Here is a 27,729-nt window from a genome sequence, read left to right on the forward strand (position 1 = left end):
CCTCATCTCTTGGATCCAGGCCACCATTGTTTTTCTCACCTGGTTATGGAACTAGGCTCCCAACCTGGCTTCCTGCTTCTGCCCGTGACCGCTGCAACCTGTGTTCCCCAGGACGTTCCACCAGCGTGCTAAGGCCAGAGCTTGCCAGGTTTCTTCCCAAAACCCCTGATGGCTCTCCATGCCCTGTTGTCACCATGCCCCACAGGCCCTGCTCATCTGGCTCTTCGTCCCCTCTTTGATCCTGTTTTCCACTGCCCTCCTGCCAGCTCTCTCCACTCCATTTCTCTCCTGTTTGGCTTCCTTCTCATGTCTCAAGCCTAACTTCACTCTAACACACTACATGCTTTACCTCTTTGTCTTCTTATTTCTCTAACCAGTTGAATGGAAGCTCTGGGCTTACATTTTTGTAAGCACTTTTGACTGTGTGTTCACTCCCATCCATCTCCCCAGAGCCCAGAGCAGTCTGCGGCATTTCAGTGGATGCCCTGTAAGTGTTTGTTGATGGAATGAAAGTTAATCAAAGAATGTTACCAAGCAGGACCGAATGTGGCATTCTTCTTTTCAACGTGAAGCTATGAAGTAATTAACACTTGCTATTTTTATAGAGGCATTTAGCTCCTGTGCCAGAACTGAGAACAATAAAGGGAAAATTACAGGTCCTTTAATATTTTCATTTGGTTTAATGTAAGAGCCACTCTGGAGCACGGCTTGTTATCCTTTGGTGCTGTGGATGTAGCCTGGTTAATTCTGCAGTCTTTGCTCCCTTGGAATACACATTTGGTAGGGTGCACTGGGAGCTCCTTGAGCATTTGTTTTTTTCGTTATTTTCTTTTATTTGTGAAGAATATCAAAGCAAATTAGTGGAAATGTTCCTCCACCAAAAGAATAGTTTCTATGTCACTGGAGTGAAGTAGATCCTTTTGTAGATATAAACATAAGTAAATGTTTGACCTGTTGTTAAGATGCTTTATGGTTTCTTTCTTCTAGAAAGCTTTTCATTTGTATCATGTAGTCAACATATCTATCATGCCCCTACTGTGTGCCAACTGCTTTGTGGGTTATAAAGAGAAGTGATGAGGCAATGTCTGCATTGAATAACTTGTAATTCAGCTGAAAAGATAATGCAGGTTCAGAAGACACTACAAGAGAGGATGTGCCAGCACAACAAAAGAGCTCCAGCTTTGACAGTCAGTGGGGACTAGGATATGCCAGACAATGTCCTGGGCTATCAAAGCACATGGCCTTATTTAATGAGCTGTGAGGTAGTTATTGCTATTTCTACTGTATCCATTAGGGAGCTAAGATGCAGAGAGCCTAAGTAACTGGCTCCAGATCATGCAGGTAGGATTGCATAATGGGAGAAACTGAATTTTAATCCAGTCACTGGACCCGGAGGTCGTCTCTCTTTCCACTCAAATGTGGCTGAGTGGGGACCTTGGTGGTCATGAGGAGGGAAAGATCATATCTATGGCGAGAGAGCTCAGAGAAATTTTAATGGAGGCACTGGCGTTAGAGGACCTCAAGGGATAGAGTTGGTCCCTCTGGACAGGTATCAGGGCAGTGGCCGTAAAGATGGAGGTGATAGAGGTGGCAGGCTGAGTATACCTGTAGGTTTGCAGCAGTTTGGTTATGAGCTTGTTAGTAGTGGAGGAATAATGAGGTTTGGGGGAACTATGCAGAATCTCCCCACCTTTGGGGTCTTGAAAAACTCAGGAGAGCAGGGTTTATAGATAGGCTTCCAAGATTTGTCAGTTATTCTCTCTTGGCTGAGATTGATGGATTGGGATAACTTTTACTTGGAAATTGCTTTAGCTTAGGGAACTGGAGAGCTTGGGGTGGGAGTCAGAGGAGACTTGACAACTTAGCCCTATGCTGAGTAAGCCCTAGACTTAGCCCCAGGCTAAATAATGGGACTTCATTTTGGAAGAGGCACATGGTATAGTGGGAAGATGACTGGAGGCTTTGGACAACCTGAGTACTGATTCCCTCTGTATCAGTAAGTAGCTGTGTGGTATGTTTTACCTTCTCTAAAATGATGACAATGATATTTATGGCATTCTCCTGACTATAAGGCAACTGGCAAGAAGATCCACTCTCAACATATTCTTCACTTGCGTATACATGAACTTTTAAGGCTGTACTTTAAATAGTTGATGCTAACTTATACTATTAATGTATTAATTTTCTAACATATTTAAAAATATTTTATACTATTAAATTACATCTTACCTTCAAGGTATAGCTTTTTTATTCTTACATTTTATGAAACAGGTTTTTTTTTTTTTTTTAGCCTTTTATATACATCTTTGACCTTGGTATCATTTTTTAGAATAGAGCCACCTTCTGAGTGATCTAACTCAGTTTCCCAGGGCACTTTAACACTCTGTCAGTGTTGCTTGAAAGAAAGCACTCTACAGAGCCCTGTTCCTGGGAATTTCACCTCAGGCAACAAGAACCCATTAGGACAGTGTGCTATCTTTCACTCATCTTGTGATTGTGATTTCCCCCCACTGAATTGTTTTAAGTGATCTCTAAAATCTTGCATATGAGGAGGTCCAACATTTGCAATTGTGTGTTCACAGGTGCCCTCTCTGGGCATACAAAACTGGCATTGATTGAGGACGTATCTGGTTAGCATGTCTATCCCAAACTGAGCTTTCTCATTCTCTATTTTAATAATTGTGAGCTACATAACCTGAAATACTATGTAAGCGTCAAATACAAAGTCTGTATTTATTGGAGTGATAATTTTGTTTAATCACAGCTCATCTTCAGATCGGGCAGAAACAGTATTCTACAAAATTGTTGTGATGAAATAACTTCAGTAATGGGAAGAATACGTGACATTTGATATGACTGCAGCTATTGCAATGCTAGCGGTAGGTTGACGTGGTGTAGAAACCAAGCTGTTAAACATTCTGCTTTTGAAAAAAATTACCAAGTAGTGTATAAAACAGTCATCCTTGTCCTATGTGTACCTGCTTTACAGGTACAGCAACCCTGAGATGAGGATTAGGGCAAAAGTAGGAATGAGAGATGGAGCGAGGAACTTGGTGGGACTCAGAGATGGGGTAAGTGATGATGTGAGGTTAGATGCAAAATGCAACCTGGCAGCCAAGAGTTTTGTGTCGACCATACATATTTATTCCAGAAAAGAACACCGATTGTTCTTTAGGAGTGTCTATTCACACTTGCATTTTATACGGTCTGAATCTCAGATTATCTGATTTTTTACTTTAATGTTTGATAGTCAAACTATGATATCAATTAATAAATAAATTGAAATTAAAATTTAATTAACAGAAATGTGGTACTTTCTATTGTAAAGAATAAGCATACTTACTTTTTATTGACTTTCTTATTATTCTTATAATTTCTTGTTAAATTATTATTTCTTATTAATCTTATTTGGTTGGGTATCTATTAGGCAGTGGTGATTTGGGCAGCAGGAAGGAGTGTGAAAGAGGATATTTGAACTTCAGATGCCCATGGAACCTTCAGTTAAATTTTAACAATTATGGCTATGATCCCAGTAAAATACACACTAAATTAGTATCACAAGAGTTCTTTATAATGATCGTTTGGAGGTAAAGAAGTAGTAATTTTAGAATTGAAATTAATTATAAACAGGTTTTCCAAAAAGATTTGTTGTTTTTTTTTTTCTCCCTGATTATCTGGGGGTTTTCCCCTTGATAAATACCCATAACATATTAATAGAAAATAATACACAATTTGAAGTTCAGAATTTTGAAGCTGAGAAGTTTAGCTGATTACCCAAGACTTTAGAGGGATTTAATATTAGAGTAAATGTTATGATTTAGGGCTTAGAGAATGAGCACAGTTGGCAGTCACAATAATTATGATGGTTTTCTTTTGGAATGGGCCAAAGGCATTGACATATGCATGGTATGACGCTTTACTATGCCAAAGCAGGGTCATGATTGCGCCACCTTTCGTACTATTGAAGAGTTTCTTTCATTATTTAAGACATTTGCTAATTAAATATTTTCTTCAGAGGATTAGGTTAAGAAAACTTCGATGTGCATTTCCCAGACCCCAGTCAATTCCTCAGATTTTAACGTAGTGCTTTTCTTTTGCAAACATTTGTTAGTTAGTTACCTGTCAGAATCTCTTGAAATCCCCTCTTAGTTGATTTCGCTACATAATGCGATTTTAAGTATCAGAGGGTCTTTTATTACCTGGACTTAAACATCACTGATAACTCGGAGATTAAGCTGAAAGTTTCCCTCGGAAGCACTTCCTCTGAAGCATGTCTGATGTCAAGATGGGTCTTTGTTGGCACTAAAGAGTCACATCTGCCAAACCTTCTGTCCCACCTGCCCAGGAAACGTTGGCACCCAGAGCTTTTTCCTAATATTCAAGGTGATTTGAAGTGCAGTAAATAGTGTGGATCACGCAGACTGGTGTGGCTTGGGCCCCTTGATTTGTTTTACTCTCTTCAGGAGTCAAGAAAAGTTACAAAGTTGTTAAGAAACCCTATGGTCTCATAATTTAATGAGATTTTACACAGGTACTCATCATTCTGTTCATTAGCACCCTAAATACTCAGAATAGGTGTGGATTTTATGTGTGTGTATTTATACAATTCCTAATATTTGGGTCAATATTACTTGGGACCCAAGTGTATTACCAGGGAAAAGAATGCAGACTTTTAAGTCAGGAGGACCTGGTTTCTAATCGAGACGCTGCTGAATACGTCATCAAATCTCTCTAAGCCTCCCTTTCTTCATTTGCAAATTGAAGATAAAAAGATCTATCTTGTTGGAGATTAAAGAGAAGATATGTAAAGTGCTTCGCACAGGGTGCAGGATGATATAGGTCATCAGTAAATGGAAATGACGACAATGATGATGAGAAGCAAAATTTGGACCTCTGACCTCAATGCTTTGGCGTGACAGACTGTAGACTGCGTGTACCTTTTTGTTTCAGGTCAGAGCCACCTGCTTTCATCTCGCACCCTGCATTAGCTCCAGAACGCTCCGTCCATCTCAGCCCTTGTCTTTTCATGTGAATGTGGTGCATGTAAGAGAAAAGATCAGTCGTGCTGCTCAGAGATGACTCACTAGCAATTGGCATATCTTGATTTGTTGCAAGCGTGACTTACTATCTAGAGTAGTTTCAAAATGGAGCAGATGCTCTTGAGATATATGCTCCGGCGGGTACCACAAGACTGAAGAGTCTGAAGGAATTACTGCCGCTTCACTTCCTGCTGTTAAAAAGTATGAAATTTCAGACCCTCGAATTGTGATGGAAGGTTTGTGTCACTTGGGAGAATGCCCTTTTAAAAAATTCTGATGGACACATGGCATAAGGATGGCCAGATGTTTGATAAGTGTTGAAGCTGGGAGTCTTTATACCGTTCTCTCTACTTCTGTGTATGTTGTGACATTTCCACAGTAAAAATTTCCATACTTAAATTCTGAGATGGTTGCTGCCCTGTTTAAATATGGGTATGTATAGGCATCTTTTGGTTCCATGTCTAGACTTCATGCAGCTGTCTTTTAGGTGTCATTCAATGGCATTATTTGTAGGATAAGATTATTTAAAAGGGTAAAAACGACAAACGCTAAATTCAAAAGAAATGTGAGAAAGTTATCTCAGTGCAAAGAGATGAAGCTTGGAAAAAATCTCTTAGGATGGAGGCAAGTTCACTGTCATCTGGTTTAAAGAGTATGTGAGTGAAATCCTCTGTGTGTCCACAGCTATGCATACATTTATATTGACTCTTCCCATCAGGAGAAGCAATCAGTGCTGAAGCACTATTGAGATTTGGAAATTCTACCATATACCACACTTAAATGATGAAAGAGGTTGCAAAAATAGCCCTTGCTGCAGTTAAATAGCCTTTTAGAGTAGACAGGAAAATTCCACTGGCACAGCAGACTGTGAGGTTATTTAATAGACCCGTGTATTAAAAGCTTAGGCTAAATTTGGCTCTGCGATGTGTAAAATAACAGCAGAACCTATTTGAAAGCACTTTTGCTCCATTGTTTCCTCAAAGATCCCAAGAGAATGTTTTTTTCTTAAACCAGGTATGTGCCCTCAGAACCTGATGCTGCAGATGACCTAGCGCTTGGCTGTCACTGTCAGGCTGCGTCCCCTTGCTCCACAAGAGCACTTGTGAGTGCCCTGCCATAGTTGACAGGGTTTGTGCATCTCTCCTGTCTCATAGCTGAAAGCTAGTGGCCGAGTTATATTTCCTACCCTCTATCATGGCAACTGCAAAAGGGATGTTTGTTTACTTCTTTCTCAAAGAGTAATGGTCGTGCATGCACCTTGAAGTCAGACAGACCTGAGTCTGGCACTGCCTCTTAATAGCTCTGTGACACACGGCCTCACAAATTCTCGGAATCTCACCATAAAATGGGAAAAATAGTGGTATCTGCCCCAGAGGGTTGCTGTGAGGGGAAATGAGATACTTCTCACCCAACTGGCACCCAGTAAATAATTGTGTGAGTTATTATTATGGTTATGAATCACGGACTTGGAAGGCTAAGTGTTTGAACATGCGGCTTGCTGTTTCCCAAAGGTGGAAATTGCCATCTTTCTTGGTTGTCATGGAGAATTTAGAGATGAGTGCTTTGTAATTCTTACTCGGAAGGGACAGGAAATTTTGGTCTACAACGTGAAGCACATGGGGAAAATTTGGCCAAAATACACATAAGCCCTTGCACGTTGGATTCGAGCCCAGATCTTTACATAATGGCCATTTTCTTTAGGTAGAAGTCCCAGGGACGTGGCTCCATCTGCTCGAGTCTCTGCTGAGGCAGTGGTGGAATCAGGCCACGTGCCCAAGAGAGTGCACAGGGGAAATTTCCAGGAAGCCTGCTGCCTGCCCATGTTGATTTCCTAGTTCTTTTATCAGAAACTGGCCTTCTAAATCCCTAGGAGGACTTTTCTCCCCCTTTTCTACTGCATGACATGATTTGTGGTCAAATGCCAAGAATTATCCACCAAGAAGGAACAGCATATCCCTGCAGGGAGCTTTAATTTTTGGCAGAATATAACTGCCTTTAGGGGACATTCCCTCATGGATGGCATTGTTGGAAAAGGAAGGTGCCAGGTGGTAGTAAATGACTAAGCTGACTGCAGAGACACCTCATGAACATGACCACGTCTAGAATGTTATTCAGGCCTAGAGGCAATGGCAGCCATGCAATAGTGCCCCATTTCCTACTAAAATGTCCTACTGCCAGGGCTTTTTGGAGAAATAGTGGATTCCATGTGTGTATAGGAAATGGGTAAGATGAGTCTGGAATATCATGTTATCCCCTAAAGCAAGGAAACTGTCAAAGACTACCTGGGGTCACTTCAAAAGACCCAGATGCCAACTCAAAGGTGCTCCCAGTAGCCTGAGACGTCATAATGAGAGCATCAAAAGAACAATGACTAAAGTAGATTGAAACACTTCAAATATATGAAAATGAATGGGTTCTTTTTGTTTTTTTATTTCGGCATATTATGGGGGTATAAATTTTATGGGCTCTTAATTACCTTAGAAATTTTTAAAAAAGATATTCACATATAGAAATGAACTAGTTGTAACCAAGTCTTTTTCATGGATTTGGGCAGAGGGGTGATCAGATTCTAAACTCCCGCCTCTCTCTAACCCCGTCATTACAGAGCAGAACTCAGTGAGCTGAGGGATGTCACAGTGGTGATGGTGGGAGCAGATTCTCGAGGGGCAACTTTCCAAAAGGAGACCGTAGGGTGGGTAGCAAGCAGTGCGGGGGCTCCGGAGACTCCTCATTCTGCCTCCAGGGCACCCGGTGCGTGGCCCTTGCAGCTTTATCCCTCTGCATTGCAGTTTTGTTTAGGGTTTGTTTCCCTATTAGATAGACCCTGAGCTTTCCAGGGGCAGGGTCTGTGCCTTAATGTCGTTAGTATTCTCATTGTTTGCCACAGTCCCTGGCATATCGTGGCGTTCGAGAAATAAGTACCTGATAGAACATGCCTGTCCTGTAAAGAGGGGTTCATCCTCAAAATGAATGCTGAAAGCTTCACTGTGAATATCTGATATAAGTATTACCCCTATAAATCCTTTATTCTCTCTTGCTTATTATGGTTGTGTCCTGATATCATTATTTCATGTTTATTAAAAGGTGTGTAGCTTGAGCTCAATTACTGAAATACTCAAAAAAATTATTTATTTAATATCTACCATTTGCAGGGCTTTATATTAGGTTCTTTGTGTAGCTTGCTTTATTTTGATCCTCACAAACTTGTGAAATCTGGTATTTTGCAGATTGCTGATTAAGTGTCAGAGATGTTAAGTAACTTGCCAAAGCCACTCAGCTAGGAAATGGTCGAGCCCAGACCTCCAGAGTTGATTTCCAAAGTCTATATTCTTTCAGCTACACTGAGGTACAGAAATACAGTCTTGGGCTCTTCGGATGTGTCGGATGAAAGGGAGCTCTGATGAACATAATCCTCCAGAATGAGTAAACAAGATGGTGCTGACTTTCTTAACTTTGACATTTTATTGAAATAATTCCCTGTTCCCATCAGTAATAATCCATGAGATTGTTAATACATTATCTACTGTTATGTATGCTGAGCCATTCTAAGCTAAATTTTCCCCTTAGATAAAAAAATATATATAATAAAGATAAAGAGAATTTGAATCTATGGATCAAATTGTGTTTGAGTATGGGATGGCCATATGCATTTTAACATTCATCCCTGAATAATTAAGATTGTTTCCAGGTAGAACCTTTCAGACAGTCCCAGAAAGAACTGCATAGTCTGCTTTTGACTAGGTGTGCCCTGTGTGTGTCTTCTGACATGTCCTCTGGGGCTAAAGCTTTGCAATTTGCCCACTTCTGGGGCCACCATGTCCTCTCAAGCTCCTGGTTGCCAAGTAGTTTAAGAAATGCGTGCGAATGACGTAGGACCTCACACGTTGGAACTGGGATAAAATGCAGCAGGGGAAGTAGTACACGGGGGGGAGCGTGGCATTCAGGGTCTCCATATGCAGAAGACTGAAACTAGATGCCTATCTCTCGCCATACAGAAAAATCAAATCAAAGGGGATTAAAGACTTAAATCTAAGACCTGTGAAACTGTGAAACTACTAAAAGGAAGCATTGGAGAAACACTCTAGGATATTGGTCTGAGCAAAGATGTCTTGAGTATGACCTCAAAAGTATAGGCAACCAAAGCAGAAATGGACAAATGGGATCACACATCAAGCTAAAGAGCTTCTGAACAACAAAGGAAATGATCAATAAAGTGAAGAAACAACCCATAGAATGGGAGAAAATATTTGCAGACTACCCATCTGACAAGGGATTAATAATAAAAATAGATAAGGAGCTCAAACAACTCATTCATTCACACTGATAGTGTATGTCTGAGTTTCTGTCTGTCTATCTATTTACTCAGCAGTTCTCAAACTTCTTTATGGGATCTCTTTACGTTCTTAAAAAAATTGATGCTTCCAAAGACTTTTGGTTTATTTGGTTATATTCATTGATATTTCCCACATTATAAATTAAAACAAAAATTTAAAACATAAGAAATACACAAGCACACATTGCGTTAGTTGCCAGTGCAATATGTCATCGTATGTCATGGAACCTCTGGAAAACTCCACCATGCTCTCATGAGAGGATAAGAAATAGTTTTGACCTTTTGCACACACAGAAAGGTTTTGGGAAGCCCCCAGGGATGCCTGGACCACACTTTGATAATTGCTGACCGTATGTTTTTCATTTCTCCTCTTCTCTCTTGAACCTGCTCCAGTCAGTCTTTCTACCCAACCATGCGTCTTAAACTGCTATTGTCAAGGTCATCATTGACCTTCATGTTGTTTAATTCAGTGGTCAGTTCTCAGTTTGTACCTTATTCCATCTCTTAGAACTATTGGGCACAGTTTATCATTCACTCATCCTTGAAATATTTCCTTCATTTGGCTTTCAGGGTACCAGACCCACTTCTTCTTTGGCTGGATCCACCTTATCTCCTTGACCTCTTAATGTTGGAGTTTCCCATGGCACAGTCCTTGGGCTTCTTTTCTTTTTTTATCTATATTATTCACTTGGTGTGGACATCATCCAGAATCATTTTTTTTGGGGGGGGACAGAGTTTCACTCTGTCACCCAGGCTGGAGTGCAGTGGTATCATCATAGCTTACTGCAGCCTCAAACTGGGCTCAAGTGATCCTCTTGCCTCAGCCTCAGGAGTAGCTGGGACTACTGGTGCACACCACCACACCCAGATAATTTTTCTTATATTTTGTAAAGATGGGGTCTCATTGTGTTGTCCAACTCCTGACCTCATGCAATCCTCCTGCCTCAGCCTCTGGGATTACAGACGTGAGCCACTGTGCCTGGCCCAGACTCATGTGTTTAGATGCCGTTGAGGTACAGATCATCCCAAGCATATATTTCCACCCTGGACCTCTCTCTTGAACTCCAGATCTGTATATCTAACTACCTACTTGACATTTGTCCTTCGGTGCGTAATAGCAACTGAAACGTAATGTGTGCAAAAATGAGCACACCATCCTCCTCTTCTGCAAACCTTTTCTTGCCATAGTCTCTCCTGTGCTGCACACACTCCAGCAACTTTTCTTCCCACTCAGAAAGAAAGCCAAAGTTTTTGTGAAAGGCCCACAATACCCTACCTGACCTGTCCCTTACTTCCGTGATCTCTTATAACTCTTCCCCTGCAAATTCCCCTCCACCTGCGCTGACAGCCTTATGAGACCTCTAGGCTTTTGCACTTATAGTATCATCTTCCTGGAGCACCTGTCCCCATGTATTTGTGGGGTTCACTCTGTTCAATATCACCTTCTCAATGAAGGCCTTCTCTCGACACCTTCTCTAAGATCGTAGTTCCTCCAATGCTCCTCCCCCCTTTCCTGCTTCATAGTTCTCCCTGACACTTTTTGCCATTTAATATATTAATATTTTACTTATTATTTAAAATAATTGTCTGTTGTCCCACCACACCTGAACAATCTATTAAGGCAGCAGCTTTTGTTGTGTGTTTCTTCTGTCGCTGTTCAGTGGCCTCAGCGTGCCTGGCACATCCTAGAGTCTTAGTAAATATTTGTGAAACGAATGAAATGAGTGGAAAGTAAACTATTTTCTCTCTTTAGGTTGAGAAAGAATTTATTAAACATAGATGATTAGCCAATTCTAAACTCCAAATTTTTCCAGAGTGTTCAAAACAATGTATAATTTAAAAATGTCATTTAGAATAAGATGTGACTTTGATCAAAGGAAGTCTTTAATTTTATTTTGAGATATAGACTTATACCTACACGGTTTGGTGCCTGGGGCATAAATTGATTTTGTAGTAGGGGAACGTTAGTGTGGGACTCTGTTTTGAGAACATGTACAGTCGAGCTGTTCTCGACTTCTCAGAACCTCACTATCATGACCACCATAATCATCATTATTCCATTTTTCTTGTAACTTTTCATTCTCAGGTCGTAGCACTGATATGGAGGGTGAATACCCCAGGCTCTGTAGGATGCTGGCTGGGGGAAAATAACACCAGCTACAGATCTGGTCCATCTATCCAGGGCATCCCATCTAATACCCTGCAGTCTGGTGACCCCAGGTTTGATCCTGGAGGATATACAATCTAGAGAATGGACCACAGGCATTTGGTGATGTCCATAGATGTTATGTAAAAAAGAGTAAGGTTCAAGAGAAAATAATTTGGGAAATTATCAAAGTTTGTCTTCTCAGGACCTTTATTTTGCCATTGTGCATTGTAAACCTCTGAGAAGGAGAGAAAAAAATGCAAGGCTTCACACACTTATTGGAATTGAGAGCCTTTTGTTCCTGTAGCATCTCACTGGTAGAATTCAGGGTTAGAGAAATGAGGTTTTATAACTATATATGTCAATATTTTGAGTCTTTTCTCTGGCCTCCAATGGTAGGAAAAGAAAGATATAAAAATTAAGTAGGAATATCTTACAAATTAAGTGTTTTTTTCAGAGCTGGATCAAAGTCTAGGGGGGGTAGTCTATGTACGTAGAATTGGGGAATGCTCTAATGGGAATTTGTAAATGTGAGTATCCAAAGTTGACTAAACATTTTAGAGATTCTTCAATTTTTACATATTACATTGCTCTTTACATAAGTGTTTCTTTGTAAGTCATGGACTGGAGTGCATTGGCTCTTGTGTACATTGGGTGCATTTTTTCGGATCCTTTGTGCTTCTCTTTCCCTAGGCATAATTTATGCAAAAGGTTTAGTGAGCGAGATCTAGCTCAACATTAAATTTAGGTGTAAGGATTAACATCATTACTTCAGATTTAGCTACATAAATAAGAAATGTCTTCCCATTATCAATTTTGATTGTTCCTTTCTCCTCTAAGGAATTATTCTGGGAGTTCAGCCATTGACATAAATGTCATCACACTCATGAGCAATTATTGCCTCTTTTGCAAGAAGAGTTCTGGACATTAAGCTATTTCTTAGTATTTCAGTATGTAGAAACTGATCACTGAACAGAAGACAACACACCCCAATAATTGTAGCTACCATTCAGGAGAAGACAGCCTATGCTTGATGTGTATTACATTATGAAGCAACTTAGTAGTTGTTGGTTCAGAAGTGAAACCAACTTGGGTGATCTGTCACCCGTACCTGCTTTGAAGCCTAAGAATACCATTCTCTGAAGGATAGTGCTAGAAGGGAAAGCAAAGCCAACAGGTGAAGAGTGTGGCCATGTTTCTGTTGGGCCAGTGTTCCAATGAAGTATGACCACTGGAGATAGCCCTGGTCTGGGGCCAGAAATGGGTGTTTCTGTCTCTCTACTGTCAAAGCCACTGTACATTGTAGAACAGCAAGAAGCCAGCAGTGGACACCAGCTCAGCAGGTTTGGACACTTCTGCTGGGTGTTTTGTAGTCTTTCCCTTGGTTTCTAGTTGGCTTAGGGTTAAAGTTCTCAAAATTTGGTCTAGAAACTCCCAGGGGAGCCCAAGACTCTTTCAGTTGCTTTATTAGGCCAACATTATTTTCATAATAATACTAAGATATTATTTGCTTTTATTACTCTCATTTTCTTACAAGGGCACAGTGGAGTTTTCCAGAGGCTACATGACATATTCTATCTCAGCAGATTGAATGCAGAAGTAGATGTGAGAATCCAGCTGGCTTCTATTAATCCAGATAGTAAATAGTAAAGAGATTTGTAAAAATGTAAAGAAAAAAGATCATAACAATTCCACAAGATGTTATTTAAATGATGCAATCTTTAACTTTTTTTCAGTTAAAATATAATAGATGGTACACATTAAACTTTAATTGATATAAACTAAAACTCTTTCGGAATTGTTTTTAGTATATGTATGTCGCAACTATTGCATGTATTTTTATTTGCTAAGTCTGGCAACCTAATGTGCTCATCCCTTGTATCTGCAGTAGGTTTTAGCACCTACTGTTTGTCTGGGGAGAGACACTGCAATTCTTTTTGCTTATGTGTTGACTGCCAGCTGAGCAGGCAGTGGAACCAGCTTTAATGGGTAAGTGCACCCTTGGTTATTCCTGATGTCTTTCTCACTTTGCAGCAGTGCATATGATTTTCTACTGGAAAGACTTGAGGGTTGCTTGAAGGGCACCACCTATAAGGGGGCATGGCCTCCTTGATGCCCTGCAGCAGTGCCAGCATATGATCTCAGCCATTCTCTGTCATTTATTATTAATACTAAATACAGTGTGGTTGTGTCTGTTGTCACTTAAAGCAGAGCCTGCATAGCTGGCACAGGTATTGTGTTTGTCTCCAATGTTAAGTCCTTGGTATTTGCCAAGACAGTGATATGGGGCTGGCTACAAGAGGCTTCACAGGCATTATCTTGACTCATTCATTCACTTACTCATTTATGTTTTTTTCCTCTTTCCCTCTATTCTTTCCTCCTCTTCTCTTCCTTTCCTTCCGTTCTTCCCTCCTGTCTTTTTTTCTTTCCTTCCTCTTTATCTCTTTTTTTCTCTCTCTACCACCCTTTCATTTGTTCAACAACTGTTGCTTGAATTCTGCAGTGCCGGTTTTCAAGAGAAAACCAAAAAGGTGATGTTCTTGCCTTCAGGAAGCATGGTCAGTGCCCCAGAAGTCTTTGCAGTTGACTTATGCTAATCAAACTCACAAGGGAAGAAAGCATATAAACCAGAATGTAAACACCCGTTCTTTCCAGTGGATTCCATTTCTTAGCATCTGCATGTGGAGAAGGGAAGGTTGGTATGAGAAGTTGTAACTGACAGGGCAAGGGCTGGGACTACAGCCTAGGGACAAAGAGGGAAGTAGGCGATTTACTTCCCTTGCATGCAATTTGAAAACCTGGCATGCCACGGCCGTACCTTCATCCACATGTGACTTGTTCTTTTTGTCCTTTTGATTTTTTAATTAGTTTTTGGATGTCATTTATTTAGCTTTTGTTTTCTTCTTCTTATTTTTTATAGTGTTAATAAAGTGGTTTATCCTTTTCCTATACCTGCTACATAAAAATCTTGTTTCTGATTTCCTTATACATTGGTAATGCTGATTTGTATGTGGACTAGAATAGAAGAAGGTATCTGGCCAGAACCCTATACAGATCTTCTTTAAGAAATAATAGTAATCGCTACTAGTTATTTAGAGCATACCATGAGGGCCTTAGATGTATTATTTCATTTGGTTTCTCAAAGCAACCCAAATGACATTATCATTTCCATTTTAAAGATGAGGAAACTAACTCCATGAAGGTGAAGTGATTTGCTGAACTTCAAATGACTGTTGTGTGGCAGGATCCCGATCGTGACCCTAAGTCAGCATGTGCCTAACACATTGTCCTTGTGTTAGACACAGGAAAGATTTAAGTGAAGATCTCTTAGGAATGGGTCTGGGGGTGCTGTCTCATTTCTTTAGGCTTTTTTTTAGAAATAAAAATGGAAAGAACAATAAGGAACCCTCATGCCCCCTTTTTTGCCTTTGTCATATATACCCTGATAAACATGGCAAAGATCATGATCATCTGGGCATCTAATTCATAATTCACATGATTCCTGGAAGGCCCCAGATGGTTCATTTTAGGTATTCTCAGGTGGATAAGTATGAAAACAAGAAAAAATAATGAAGACGGAACAGCAGCATATTATAAGGAAAATTGCCATAATTTAATATCTGAGGATATAAAATCAAACATTTGTAGAGCTGCTGTGTGGAGAAGGGATTAGTTCTGCCCTGGGGAAATGAACTACGGGAACCAATAAAGAGAAATTACAAGCATTACTTGTGGGGCTCAATATTAGGAAGTTGTTTTGTTTTGTTTTGTTTGTTCATTTCTTCTTTTTTTTTTAATGAGACCTTTCCACAGTGCAGTGAACTCCTTTGGAAGGTTCTAAATTTTCCAGCATTGGAAGATCACTTCCAAGGCATGTTGTGAAGGTGTTTTAGTTATGGGTTGTGTCCTTGAGAGCTTGTGACCTATATAGCACCACCTCTCACCAGGTGCTGAGCGGCTCTAGCCTAATGGCAGCCTAGCCCACAGGCTTGTAAAATGTTTGCCAGTTTAGAAGTTTCTTTTTAGGAGAGCTATTTAGAGAAGGGGAATAAAAGCTATAACTGTGGGTGTAGGAGTTTACAGGGGGTGACTTTGCCGCTGTATCCCCACCAGGTTAGGAGGTCACAGGCAGGGCAGTCACTTCCTCTGTTTGGCTCTGATCCAAGGGAAGGTGTGAGCAGAGCCCTGGCAGTGACTGGGAAGTGGGGAACCTGCAAAGTGGATAGTGCACCAAGATGGCCTTGCAAGACCTCCCTTAGGATCCCGGCTTTGACATGTGATGCTCACTCTCCATTTTGGACATTCATAAACATTTAAAAATTTAATATGCAATTCCACAAATATCTATGACTGTATTCTCCACGTTAAAAAAGCAAACCATTATAGATAAGACTAAACATATTTTTGTGCTGTTTCCCCAGTGCCCAGTGTAGAAAGTGCATTTGTTCACTGATGAAGGATGCAACAGGAAATTTGAGATCGGGGTTTACTTGCACCGTTCTGTCCTTTTTCTGTTTTAATAAGGTTTTTGTTCAGGTAATAGTAATGACTGATACATTTGGAAAGCCTAGAAGAAACAGAATAAAAAAACTCACCCATCGCCCTACCACATGGGAACACGATGTTGGTTGTCACTCCTATTTATTCTTTTATTTAGCCCTAAATATTTATTCTTGTGATAAGTATTCTTTTGTTTGTTTGTTAAATTTTTTAGGCCAGCCATTTTCTCTCCCTTACAAGTGGCAAAGGCTGTGCGAACACCAGCTGCAACTGCGAATCTCATTTCAGCTTCCTAAATCTTGTAATAGAGTAAATCCTAATGAGGGAGCCAGAGTTTGGCTGAAATTCTAATTTTCAGTGCTGCTCTGAGTGTTCATTTGTGTCTTGAGGGTCCTGCCGTTGGAGGAGGGCCGCTGGAGAGGCTGATTCATGGTCTGCTTGCCAGATGCCGCGGGGGCAGAAGTCTCCAGTGGGGGGTTTTGATAAATCACCTCTCAGTTGTCTTCGTTATTGAATCTGTAAGTGTGCGATGGGAATACCAGACTGCTTCATCTCTGTCGTCTGGTGCATATGTGATGTCAAGGAAAATAAGAATATATGTGATAAAGTTGGCATCACTCATTGTGGGAAATAAAGATGACTCAGTAACGTTGCTAGGGCTGTCAGCTGACTATTTAGGAAAGAAAAAAAAACAAAACTTTGTATCTTTGCCTCACACTTAACATCAAATCCATTCCAGAGACAGGCTGGCATGTGTTTGAGCACTGAGAAGCTATTTAGAACCTGGATTTAAAAAAAAATTTTTTTAGCGTATTATGGGGGTACAAGTGTTAAGGTTACATATATTGCCCATGCCCCCTCCCCCCTCGAGTAAGAGCTTCAAGCGTGACCATCCCCCAAACGTTGCACATCTCACTCATTGTGTTTGTATATCCTGGCTGTGCCATTTACTAGCTGCATGTTACTTCACCTCTGTAAGTCTCTGTTTTCTCATCTGTACAGCGGGGATGATAATAGTAGCTACTACCTTAGGGTAGTTGTGAAAATTAAATGAGTTACTATGTTAATTGCTATTTACAATTAGAGTTTAGAACAGTATCTGGCACAAAGCAGGTTCCATATAATTGTTTATTATCATACTTTAAAGCATTAAATGTTTTTATTGAAGGAAACCAATAAAACAATCGGGAGTAAATATAAGTTAATATTTATTGGATCATAAGATTGAGACAGGCTCCCTAAGCAGGCAATCAGTGTAAGAAACCACAAAGGACTGATAGGTTTGACTACATAAACATAAAAATTCTATATTGTATAAGTCAACAAAGCAAAGCATAAATACTCACAATATTGAAAAGTTAATAAAAAATGTCTGACCAATGTGGAGTTTATTAGGCTTTAAACCCAATTTGATCAGATACCAAAGCTAAAGCCTTGGATTTATGTCATTTTATTATGATTGTCATTAACCCATGTTCAAAATCAGGCATGCTCACCACTTACAGGAATGCATGTGTGTGTGAATATGCATGTATTTATTTCCTACTTGTTTCGTAAACTATTTAAGTCAGCTTATGGTCATAAAAAAGTACAAAATAGCAAATATTAAAGATAAAGAGAAAGAAGGAAAAGTAGAAGCCGTGCAAGGAGGCCTGAGCTGAGCCAGTCTAGCTGTGAGGAGAGAGTGATGTAGGAAGCTAGGGCAGTTTCACAGTTCGGGGTCCATGAGCTCCAATTTCCCTAGTTACTGAAGTGAAGTACAAATCAAAAGGGGGTACTGACTATGTAATTAATAGCAATCTTGACAACGTTTTGCTAATCGTCATCATCATCATAATGCTAGTGCATTTCATTCTCCTGGTAGAGGCCGAAGGCACCACCCCAAGTTACAGTAAAGAGGTTGCTCAGACTTGAGGACAGTGGTTGTGATGCCTGCAGGTGCCACACTGGGCCTGGCCTGCTCCTTCGATGCCTTCCTCGCCCTTCCTCTGTGTCACTTGGCTTCTGGCTGGGACTGGCCAGTGGGAGGTACTGTTGGGAGACTAGATGGTAGGTGGAAAGGACAAACCAGGGTGTTGTATTTCTCCTCCAGCTTCGCCTTGGGTGGCTGCGTTAGCAGCAGCTTCCCATGGACTGGGCTGCTCTGGGGCCAGCCTGTCAGCTTACCTGGCCTGTGGCTTATAAATAACATCCCCTCCCTTTGTCTCTTGCTCGGATATGGGAGCGGCCTTCTACGTGCGCTCATCTTTGGGATATCACCCTGTTCCCTTTTGGCTTCTCAGCTCCTCCGTCCCCTGTACAGTCATGTGTTGCTTAATGGCGGGGATGCACTCCGAGGAACGCATCATTAGGAGATTTCGTTGTTGCGTGAACATTGCAGAGTGCACTTATGCAAACCTGGATGGTGCAGCCGGCTGCACACCTAGGCCGTGTGGTGCAGCCTGTTACTCCCGGGCTGTAAGCCTGTACCGTGTGTGACCGTGCTGAGCACTGTAGGCGGTGATAGCACAATGGGAAGTATTTGTTGTATCTAAACATAGAAAAAGTACAGGAGAAGCACAGTATAAAGGATAAAAAATGGCACACCTGTATAGGGCGCTTGCCATGAATAGAGCTTGCAAGACTGGAAGTTGCTGTCGGTGAGTCAGTGGGTGGTGAGGGAATGCGAAGCCCTAGGACACCACCGTACACTGCTGTGGACTTTATAAACACTGTGCTCTTAGGCTACCCTAAATATACAATCAATTTTTTTTCGTTCTTCACTAATAAATTAACCTTAGCTTACTGTAACTTTTACTTTATAAACTTCTATTCTTTTTAACTCTTGATTCTTTTGTAGTAACACTTAGCTTAAAACACAAATATAGCTGTACAAAAATATTTTTTCTTTATATACTTATTCTATAAGCTCTTTTTTAAATTTTAAATTTTTATTTTTTTACTTTTTAAACACTTTTTTTTTTTTGTGAAAAAACTGAGACACAAGCACACATTAGCCTAGGCCCACACAGGGTCAGGATCATCAATATCACTGTCTTCCGCCTCCACATCTTGTCCCGCTAGAATGTCTTCAGGGGCAATAACCTAGAAGCTGTCATTTCCTGCGATAGCAATGTAGCAGTGCCTTCTTCTGGGATCCCCCCTGCAGGACCTGCCTGAGGCTGTTTTACAATTAACTTTTTTTTTTTTTTTAAGAGTAGAAGGAATATAGTCTAAAATAATGGTAAAAAAGTATAGTATAGTAAATATGTAAATAAGTAACATAGTCGTTTGCTATTATCAAGTGTTGTGTACTGTGCATAGTTGTATGTGCTAGACTTTTTTTTTTTACTATTTTTTTAACTTTATTTATTTTTTTACTTCCGTATATTATGGAGGTACAAATGTTTAGGTTATGTGTGTTGCCTTTCCCCTCCTTCCCCCACGGAGTCAGAGCCTCAAGCGTGTCCATCCCCCAGATGGTGCACATCACACTCATTATGTATGTATATACCCGTCCCCTCCTCCCCCCCACCTGCCCGATAAATGTTATTCCTATATGTCCGCTTAGGTGTTGATCAATTAATACCAATTTGCTTTGCTAGACTTTTACACGACTGGCATCACAAACGTGAATTATGTGTTGTCCTGCTGCATCATGATGTCTACGATGTCACTAGGTGATAGGAATTTTCAGCTTGACCGTAATCTTGTGGGACAAACTTTATGGATGTCATTGACTGAAATGTTGTTACTCAGCCCATAACTGCATTGTAAATACTTGAAGTGGTTTCTGTTTTTCTGATTGATACAGACATCAGACCTCAAGTGATCTAGCTGGATTCTAGGTGATTATGTATCATCTCACCAATCAGCAAAATAGGACAAATGAGAAGCTTGAAGACTAGCCTCCCCGTCAAGTCCCCATTACTAATGTGGGATCTATTACTTATTTTTAAGTTGTTCTTTGTGTTACTTCTTGAGTATACTTTTCTTCACCAAAAGGCCGCTTTTGGGTTGAGACTGAGCCTTACCAACAAAATTGGAGTCCTGGACTTCCAATTTCCAGGACTCATTAGGGCAATTTCCAGCCAGGCTGCCGTGGTATAATCTACTTGAACATCCATTTGCACAGAGCATAGTGTTATGTAAAATTTGTGCTGTCACGGAGAATTACCATTTAGATTGAAGAAATGTAAGTCATTTGTTTCAGTAATTTATTTCCAAGAAACTTATGACCTGACAAATGTAACATAATTGGAACATTTTGGTTTTCTGTTTTATGAAAATTGCTTCCATTCCTACATGATAAAAAAAGAACAGATACATAATACCTTGGTAGGCATACTAATGCCACTTTTCTATCGCCTTTTGTGCTGTGGTCAGCCAACTCAAAATGGAACTCATAACCCCCTTCTGACAGTTAGTACTGTTTGTTCATTCCTCCTGTCTGCCACAGCTCTGGACTGGGATTTGCTTTCCCAAGACTTTCTGAATTCTTACCTCCCTGCAAACTTCTTAAAAATACAAAAAAAAATGTTTTGTATATTTTTATATATAGGTTACACCAATTTATTAGAAAATGGAAGCAGCTCCTTTGACAACCATTCTTCTTCTTCTTCTTTTTTTTTTTTTAATTACTTCTTTAGGGCTAGGCTCTCACTATGTTGCCCAGGCTGGATTTGAACTCCCGGGATCCAGCCATCCTCCTACCTCAGCCTCTCTAGTAGCTGGGGTTACAGGTGTGTGCCACCATGCCTGGCTATTCTTTATGTTACTTGACTTTTGTTTTACTTTTCTGTTTCAGTTCTACTTTGCTTTGTACTAACAGCAGTAACTTGTATCAGGTAGTTCTGAGCTGGTATTTATTTTCTTTAAGCATAAACATATAATCACACAATACAATATTTGTAGTACAGATCGATACAGATATACATATAAATTTAAGCCACTTATGTTAAAATGCTGTCTTAGCACTACCCTTATTTAAAGGTATGGTAATTAAAAATTAATTTTTATGTTTGGAATAGGCATAATGTTGCCTTATACTTTACTTAGTGATTTGGGGGCACTTTCTTTTTTTCATTTTCCAAAAGAAAAAGATGACAATATAAGAGTATTTGTACATAAAGTCATTTCTGAATTTTAGACTATAGCCTTAGGTACCATAAATTATTTCTTAATGTTCATATTATGCAGATTATGTTTATCAGTAAAATAGATGAGGATTGGATTATATTTCCATTTTTAAAGTATAATGTTAAAATACATGTCTTCTAATGGCAATATAGTTACAGTCTAGAGCATAGATTTTATTGTTGGACAGACCTGGATTTAATCTCATCCAGAGCCTGGCATGTGACTTTGGGCCTTTCTAAGCATCAGTTTCTGTATAACTCAATAATAACAGCATCTGTATTATCCATTATTTTGAGCTGTTAATAAAATCATAGGGTTTCCTTTGGGCAGGTCTTACATGTTGGTAGACCTGCACGTGCCAAGGTTCAGCTTTTATTAATTAACTCCATTCTCTCCCATTGGTCACTGCTGCACACAGGCCCTAATGCAAAACAGCTGTATTGCTACTGGGCACAAGGTGTGATACATCAGTCATGGTCCTGTAGTAGGCATGGAAAATAGGCACTGCCTGTCCCCATGCCCATGGCAGACATTGATAATCAAATATAGCACTCCTTTCCTAATAAGTCAAGGTGCAGCTTCGGGGCATCATTATAATCATAGTAATCATAATTATACTTCTCAGCCAGTTCTTCAGGCAGTCGTGTGTGATAACACTTATTTGCTCCAGAGTTTGGGTGGCTATTAGCTCAAATCCATTACAGAGTAGTCGCAGATCTTAATTTGGCAGAAAGGATTCTTTACATATTCTCAATTACACATTATGTCAACGGTCTACCTAAATTGATTTAATTTGCATTTGCACATAATATCCCAACAGCAATAAGCAAGAACTGGTTTTGTTTTAAAATTAGTGTTTCTTAAAATCTTGGGAAGCATGAAGACACTAGGGAAAGTTAATTGGGAGCAATGTTTCATGTATCTGTAAAACTTTAGAGGTATGCCAGTGAAACCTAGATCCAAATAATATATAATGGGAAAATACAAATATAAATGATAGAATATGTAAATATTTCCATTTATACCTGTTACAGTGTTACAGTTGCCACATAAATTTTAAAGGCTACCAAAATTTTCAGCATAGATTCAAAAGAGGAGTCATAATAATCCCATGGTTTATCATTGCTGTTGGGTTTGGGGGGTGGTATAAACACAAAACTCCATTGCCTGGTTTACAGACCATTCAGATTATTTCCAAATTGAGATTTTTCTGAACAGTGCAAAGCAACCAATATATAAAGTTTTTTTTTGTTTGTTTGTTTGTTTTGCAGTTTTAAGCCCAGGTTAGCAACATCCGTTTGATAACAGCATATTTCTACATGGCAGATACATCTTCCTGTATGTGATCCCAAAGGACTTATGAAAAACAATGCATTTTCATATTAATTCTATCCCCAGTGTATTTTTAAAGAGAATTTGAGCTCCTTGATAGCTTGACAGCATTAGGACAAGATGCTTTTGTCTCAAGGTACTTTTCCCAAAATCATTGTTTTCGTTTGGTCATAGTAACAAATAAATTTTACCGTTTTACTTCTTAATAGGAAGAAAGTGCTGCAAAAGCAAACAGGTTCTCAAAATAAAAATAAATAATAAACAAGGAGTAAGGGAAAGGAGCAGGCGTTGGGGGAATTAAGAAGAAAGAGAGTTTTGAGACACACATTTCTTGTAAATGTGGTCCCTGTTAATATCGGTATTTTCATATGAAGCCTGTTACTCAGATACCTTCTTTCCTAGATTATGGAAAATCATAATTTTATAACTGTTGCTTTGACCATGATTTCAGTGTTTTTATGTTATACAGAAACCTGATAAAGATAGGGGAGAAGAAAAGAGTGGGTGACATCTAGTCGGAAGGGAGGATGGTTTGAAGGAGATGAAAAGCCCAGAACTCTTGGAGCTCTGCCGCCTCTGGCTCCATCCCCCACACCCACTGATGTGGGCTGAATTGTGCCCCCCCACCCACCCCCACCGCCCCACAAATTCATATGTGGAAGCCCTAACCTCCAGTACCCCAGAATGTGACTGTTTTTGGAGATAGGACCTTTCAAGAGGTGATGAAGTTAAAATGAGGCCATTAGGATGGGTGCTAATCCAATATGACTGGTGTCCTTATAAAAAAAGAGGAGATTAGGATACATAGAGCACACACACACAGAGGGAGAGACCATGTGAAGAGGCAACAAGAGGGTGGCCATCTGCAAGCCAAGGAGAGAGGACTCAGAGGAAACAACCTGCTGACACCTTGATCCTGGCCTTCCAGCCTACAGACTGTGAGAAACTAAGTTTCTGATTTTTAAGCTCTACAGTCTGTGGAATTTTGTTGTGACAGCCGTAGCAAACTATCACACTCACTTTCTGGCTTGAGAAGCATAGCTCATGACAACAGGGGCTTGGAGCAACATGGTTTGTTTGCAACCCTAAAAAAAGTTATAGTAAATCATGTTAAGCAATGTTTTAAAAGAATCACTTACTTGGACAAAGTAAGATTCGTTCCAGGAAGGTAAGATTTTTTTCTTTCTTTTTTTTTTTTTATGGTATGCATATTTATAGGTGAAACATATGTTTGGTTTGATTGGGTTTGTTTACCGCCTTAACCCCCAAATAGCCATTCTTATTTCAAAGTGGGTGCCTTAGAAGAAAGGAAATATAGTAAAACGTTGGAACGGAGACATGTTCTCATTTCTTGTAGATGGCAGTTCAGTTTCAGCCTGTATTGAGTAATTACAGTGAGCTGAGAAGCTAAGTGTTTGAGTTATCCTAGCGTCTTTGAGGGGCTCTTGGTTTCGTGCTGTCCTTGGTTCTTGATGTTGGCACTGAGGTGTGGCTTGTCCCTCATCATCTTTGGACGCCAGGACCCAAGGACCATATGCTCCATGCCCTTCTCCCTTCACCTGTGCTCTGTTCTTGACTGCCAGCCTTCTTAGCAAGGCCATGCGGCCATCACCTGGCCACCTGGAGACCTTCCTCTGCAGCTGCTTTTCTGTCTGGCTGTTCCATAGGCCTCACATGGCCTGCACAGTGGGCCAGAGTCTGTATGGTCCCTGACCCCCTGGTGTGTGGAGGGGCTTCTGTGTCTTCATCCCCACCTACGCCTCCAGTGATGGTGTTGGTAGAGCCCCAGATCAACCATACAGACTGCACAGCATCTAAAAGCTAGTCGTACCCTCTGATTTCACATAATTTGGGGAGATATTTTTACCTCAATTACATATTTAATTGAAAATGCTAGGGATTTATTTTAATTCAGTAGAGAAACCATGAAAGAACTCTCGAGAAGAATATTCCTGAAGCGTTACTTTATTATTGTAAAAATTGGGAGGCAACCCAAGTGTTTATCAATACTTTTTGGGAATCTATTTATGTGATAAAATATTATCAAGTGATTACAACTTCTATGCCTGAAAAATGAGTGGTAAGGGGATAAAGTTCTTTGGATATAATTTTAAGAAAAATAAGATTCCAGAAGTGTAAAAGTAAATAAAAATAAAAATAAGGAATAAAAAATAAGGAAATAAAAAAGAAGAAGGAGAGGGATATGGAGATTAAGGGGAATAGAAGAAGAGAGGAGGGAGGAAAAAACAAAAGCAGCTTGTATTTGTGATGTGCCTTTAAAAGAATACTGCAGCAAAAGGAATAAATAAATAAATAAATAAATAAATAAATAAATAAATAAATAAATCTTCATCTTTTGCAATAAAAAATAAGGAAATATGTCAGATGCTAATAGTGGTTTTGATGGTGGTTGAGATTATTAGAGATTTTGTTTTCTTTAGACTTTCCATGTTTCCTTTAACAGCATATATACACCTAAATCAGCATTATTCCTAATAATTTTGGGATTATATTTGTTTTCAGATATGATTCATCAAAATATGTGTATTATTATTTGTGTCAAGGTGTTTTAAAGTCCTGGATCATGTGTAAACCTTCCACTCAACAAATATTTACTCAGCCCCCTTAAGAAGTTCAGGCTCTGGGGATCAGGTGCCTGGATTCAAATCCCGACTGCATTACTTTTCAGTTTTGCGATTTTTGGAAAGTTACTTAACTCCGGCCTTTTCCTTTGCAGAGCTTATAGCCTCCTGGAAAAGTGTGGATACTTACCAAATGCCATGCCATGAAATAATTTGATCTCGATGTATTTATTATTGGTATCTGGCTCAGTAAGTTTTCAAATAGAATTTGAGAATAGCATCTGAGAACAAATGATTGGAATCAGTGAATGAAAATGGATTGATTTAGAAAGTCTTCTCCCCTCGAGTAGAGATTGGGTTTTTTCTATGCATGCAGTTAATGAGCTCCTCCTACATGAATCATGGAACCTGCTTATCCAAGTCACTCATTCATTTAGTCAGTCATTCATCATTCAGTACTTAATGAACATCTAGTACATATAGTGATAAGACTGTTAAAAAAATCTCTTTCTAATGCCTTTTCCCCAGAAAACACATTTTAATTCAAATAGGAAAATATAACATGCTTACCAATTGGTTTCCCACCTGGGTGCAAACTTAGTTGACTTCAAAGTACTGATACTGAATTCAGATATTGGTGGTTATGCTTAGAGAACTGTGTAACATTCTAGTAAGCTGGATCTGAGACTACTGATGGCTTTAAATTCTGTTTCAAGTGAAGCTCTTTCCCTTAAAAAAAGGGGAAGAGTAGGTGCAAAAACACACCCCTTTGCATTGCTGCTTTTTGCTTGTTTATTTATTCCTTTTGCTGCAGTATTCTTTTAAAGGCACATCACAAATACAAGCTGCTTTTGTTTTTTCCTCCCTCCTCTCTTCTTCTATTCCCCTTAATCTCCATATCCCTCTCCTTCTTCTTTTCTCCCTGTTTTTGTAATAAAATCATGATTCCTTTGAGTATTTTGTTACAAGCCCAGTGTTGCCTCTGAGGCTGAGACTGTGAGTCTTAACAGTCCTTCACATGTTTAAGAATCTTCATCTTTTGCCTTGGATCTGTCACTTTCATCGTGTGAGAGACCTGTACTTCTTTCTTCACTTTTTACCTTCTCTGCTGTGCCAGTAGGTGATAATACATATGTATGAACTAGTGATTCCATCTTGATGCTGTCAGAGTATTATAAATGACATCACCCCAATTTAAGATGTGCTTTAAAACTAATTGATTTAATTAGAAAGGGAAACCACAGAGCAGTTAGCACGGACTCACCCTGTCAGACAACTAATTGCTTAGTGCTGCCAGACAATGATGGCTTTCTGTTTTGATCGTCAGGGCTTATTGGAAAGGACTGAAAGTATCAATGTGTTTTTCTTAGGATTAAACAGGAAGGTTTTTTTTTCATTCTGTCCGGAGAGGTGGTTCTGCTTTTCTTTTCTTGCTTTTTTCATTTTTTTCCTTCTAGCCTCACCTTTCCTTCCAGGCAAGTCATTCCATTAATGGAATGACTTTCTTTTTTTCCCCACCTTGATTTCTCCCATCTCACTTCCCCTCCTTTCTTTCTACTTGGCCCCTCATCTGAAAGTCCTAACTTTTTGGGAAAGCCATCTGTCTCAGTGAGTCTGGGCTGCCATCACAAAATACCACATAGATTGAGTGGCTTGAGCAACAGACGTTTTTGCTTCTCCAAGTCCAAGGTCAAGGTGCTGACAGATTTTGGGTCTGGTGAGAAACCTCTTCCTGGTTTGCAGACAGCTCCCTTCCTGCTCTGTCCTCACATGGCAGAGAGAGGAACTCTGGAGTCTCTTCTTAAAAGGGCACTAATCCTCCACCGTCATCTAAACCTCATCTAAACGTAATTACTTCCCAAAGGCCCCACCTCCAAATACCATAGCATTGGGGATTAGAGTTTCAACGTATGGATTTGGGGAGGACACAAACATTCAGTTCTTAGCACCTCCCTTCATCTGAGCCAGAAGTAGCTCTGCCTTTCTTCATTCAAGTGCCCGTCATGAAGCTCTGTGGATTTGTTTAATATCCTCCACTTCTCTGTAAATGTGACTAGCTCAGGAATCCCAGAATTTTTTGTCTTCTCTCTCTCATGTGGTGCTGAGAACAATGGTTGGCACATGGTTTAGAAAGCCATGGCACTCAGTATTTCTTGACCGAGTCAGTGACTGGTACATGACCCATGTGCTTGTTCCTCTGGGCTCTAAGCATGACACCTTTCAGAGGGTGAGACAGGGTTCGCCGTCTAACCTCACGAGAGGAACCAGGTGATGATCATTTAGCTTGGCATGTTGGTAACTATTATGCCGTCATACTTTCAGGGCTGGAAGGGAACTTTGTGGCTCATTATTGGATGCCTTCCTATTTCTAGATGGGAAAGATGAATATATAGGAGAGGTTAAATTGGTTGCCTGAGAGCTCGCATAGCAATGGCGACATGCCTGTCCCATGAGTTTAACCACGTGTGTGCTGATGGTCTTGATTACTGGGGGTTCAAATACTGAGATTCCAGGGGTGCTTCAAAAAAGGCTCAGCATCTGATGATGCTTCATCAAAGGTAACTTTTCCTTGTGAAAGGATTAACTTTCCTTAATGAACTTTCTTTAAAAGTTTCCTGATAGCCCAAGTTTGAAAGATCAAGTGGTAAAAATGATATATCAGTTAGCCCACGGCAGGGT

The 27,729-nt window shown here is 39.9% G+C and overlaps 1 protein-coding gene across 5 annotated transcripts in view; it reads left to right on the forward strand.

The window, feature by feature from the left end:
- AMPH (amphiphysin) overlaps positions 1–27,729 on the forward strand; it is a 220,668-nt gene that overhangs the window by 38,817 nt on the left and 154,122 nt on the right. Inside the window, exon 1 of one of the 5 annotated variants that reach the window (XM_076006297.1) lies at positions 24,789–27,608. The exons of the other annotated variants lie outside the window; for them this stretch is intronic. The gene's annotated coding sequence lies outside the window, so the exon portion shown is untranslated. Of the gene's footprint in view, positions 1–24,788; positions 27,609–27,729 lie in introns of those variants that run through there. 5 annotated transcript variants of the gene reach the window in all.

Source organism: Microcebus murinus, chromosome 9 (genome assembly GCF_040939455.1).
Source record: "Microcebus murinus isolate Inina chromosome 9, M.murinus_Inina_mat1.0, whole genome shotgun sequence".
NCBI lineage: Eukaryota > Metazoa > Chordata > Mammalia > Primates > Cheirogaleidae > Microcebus > Microcebus murinus.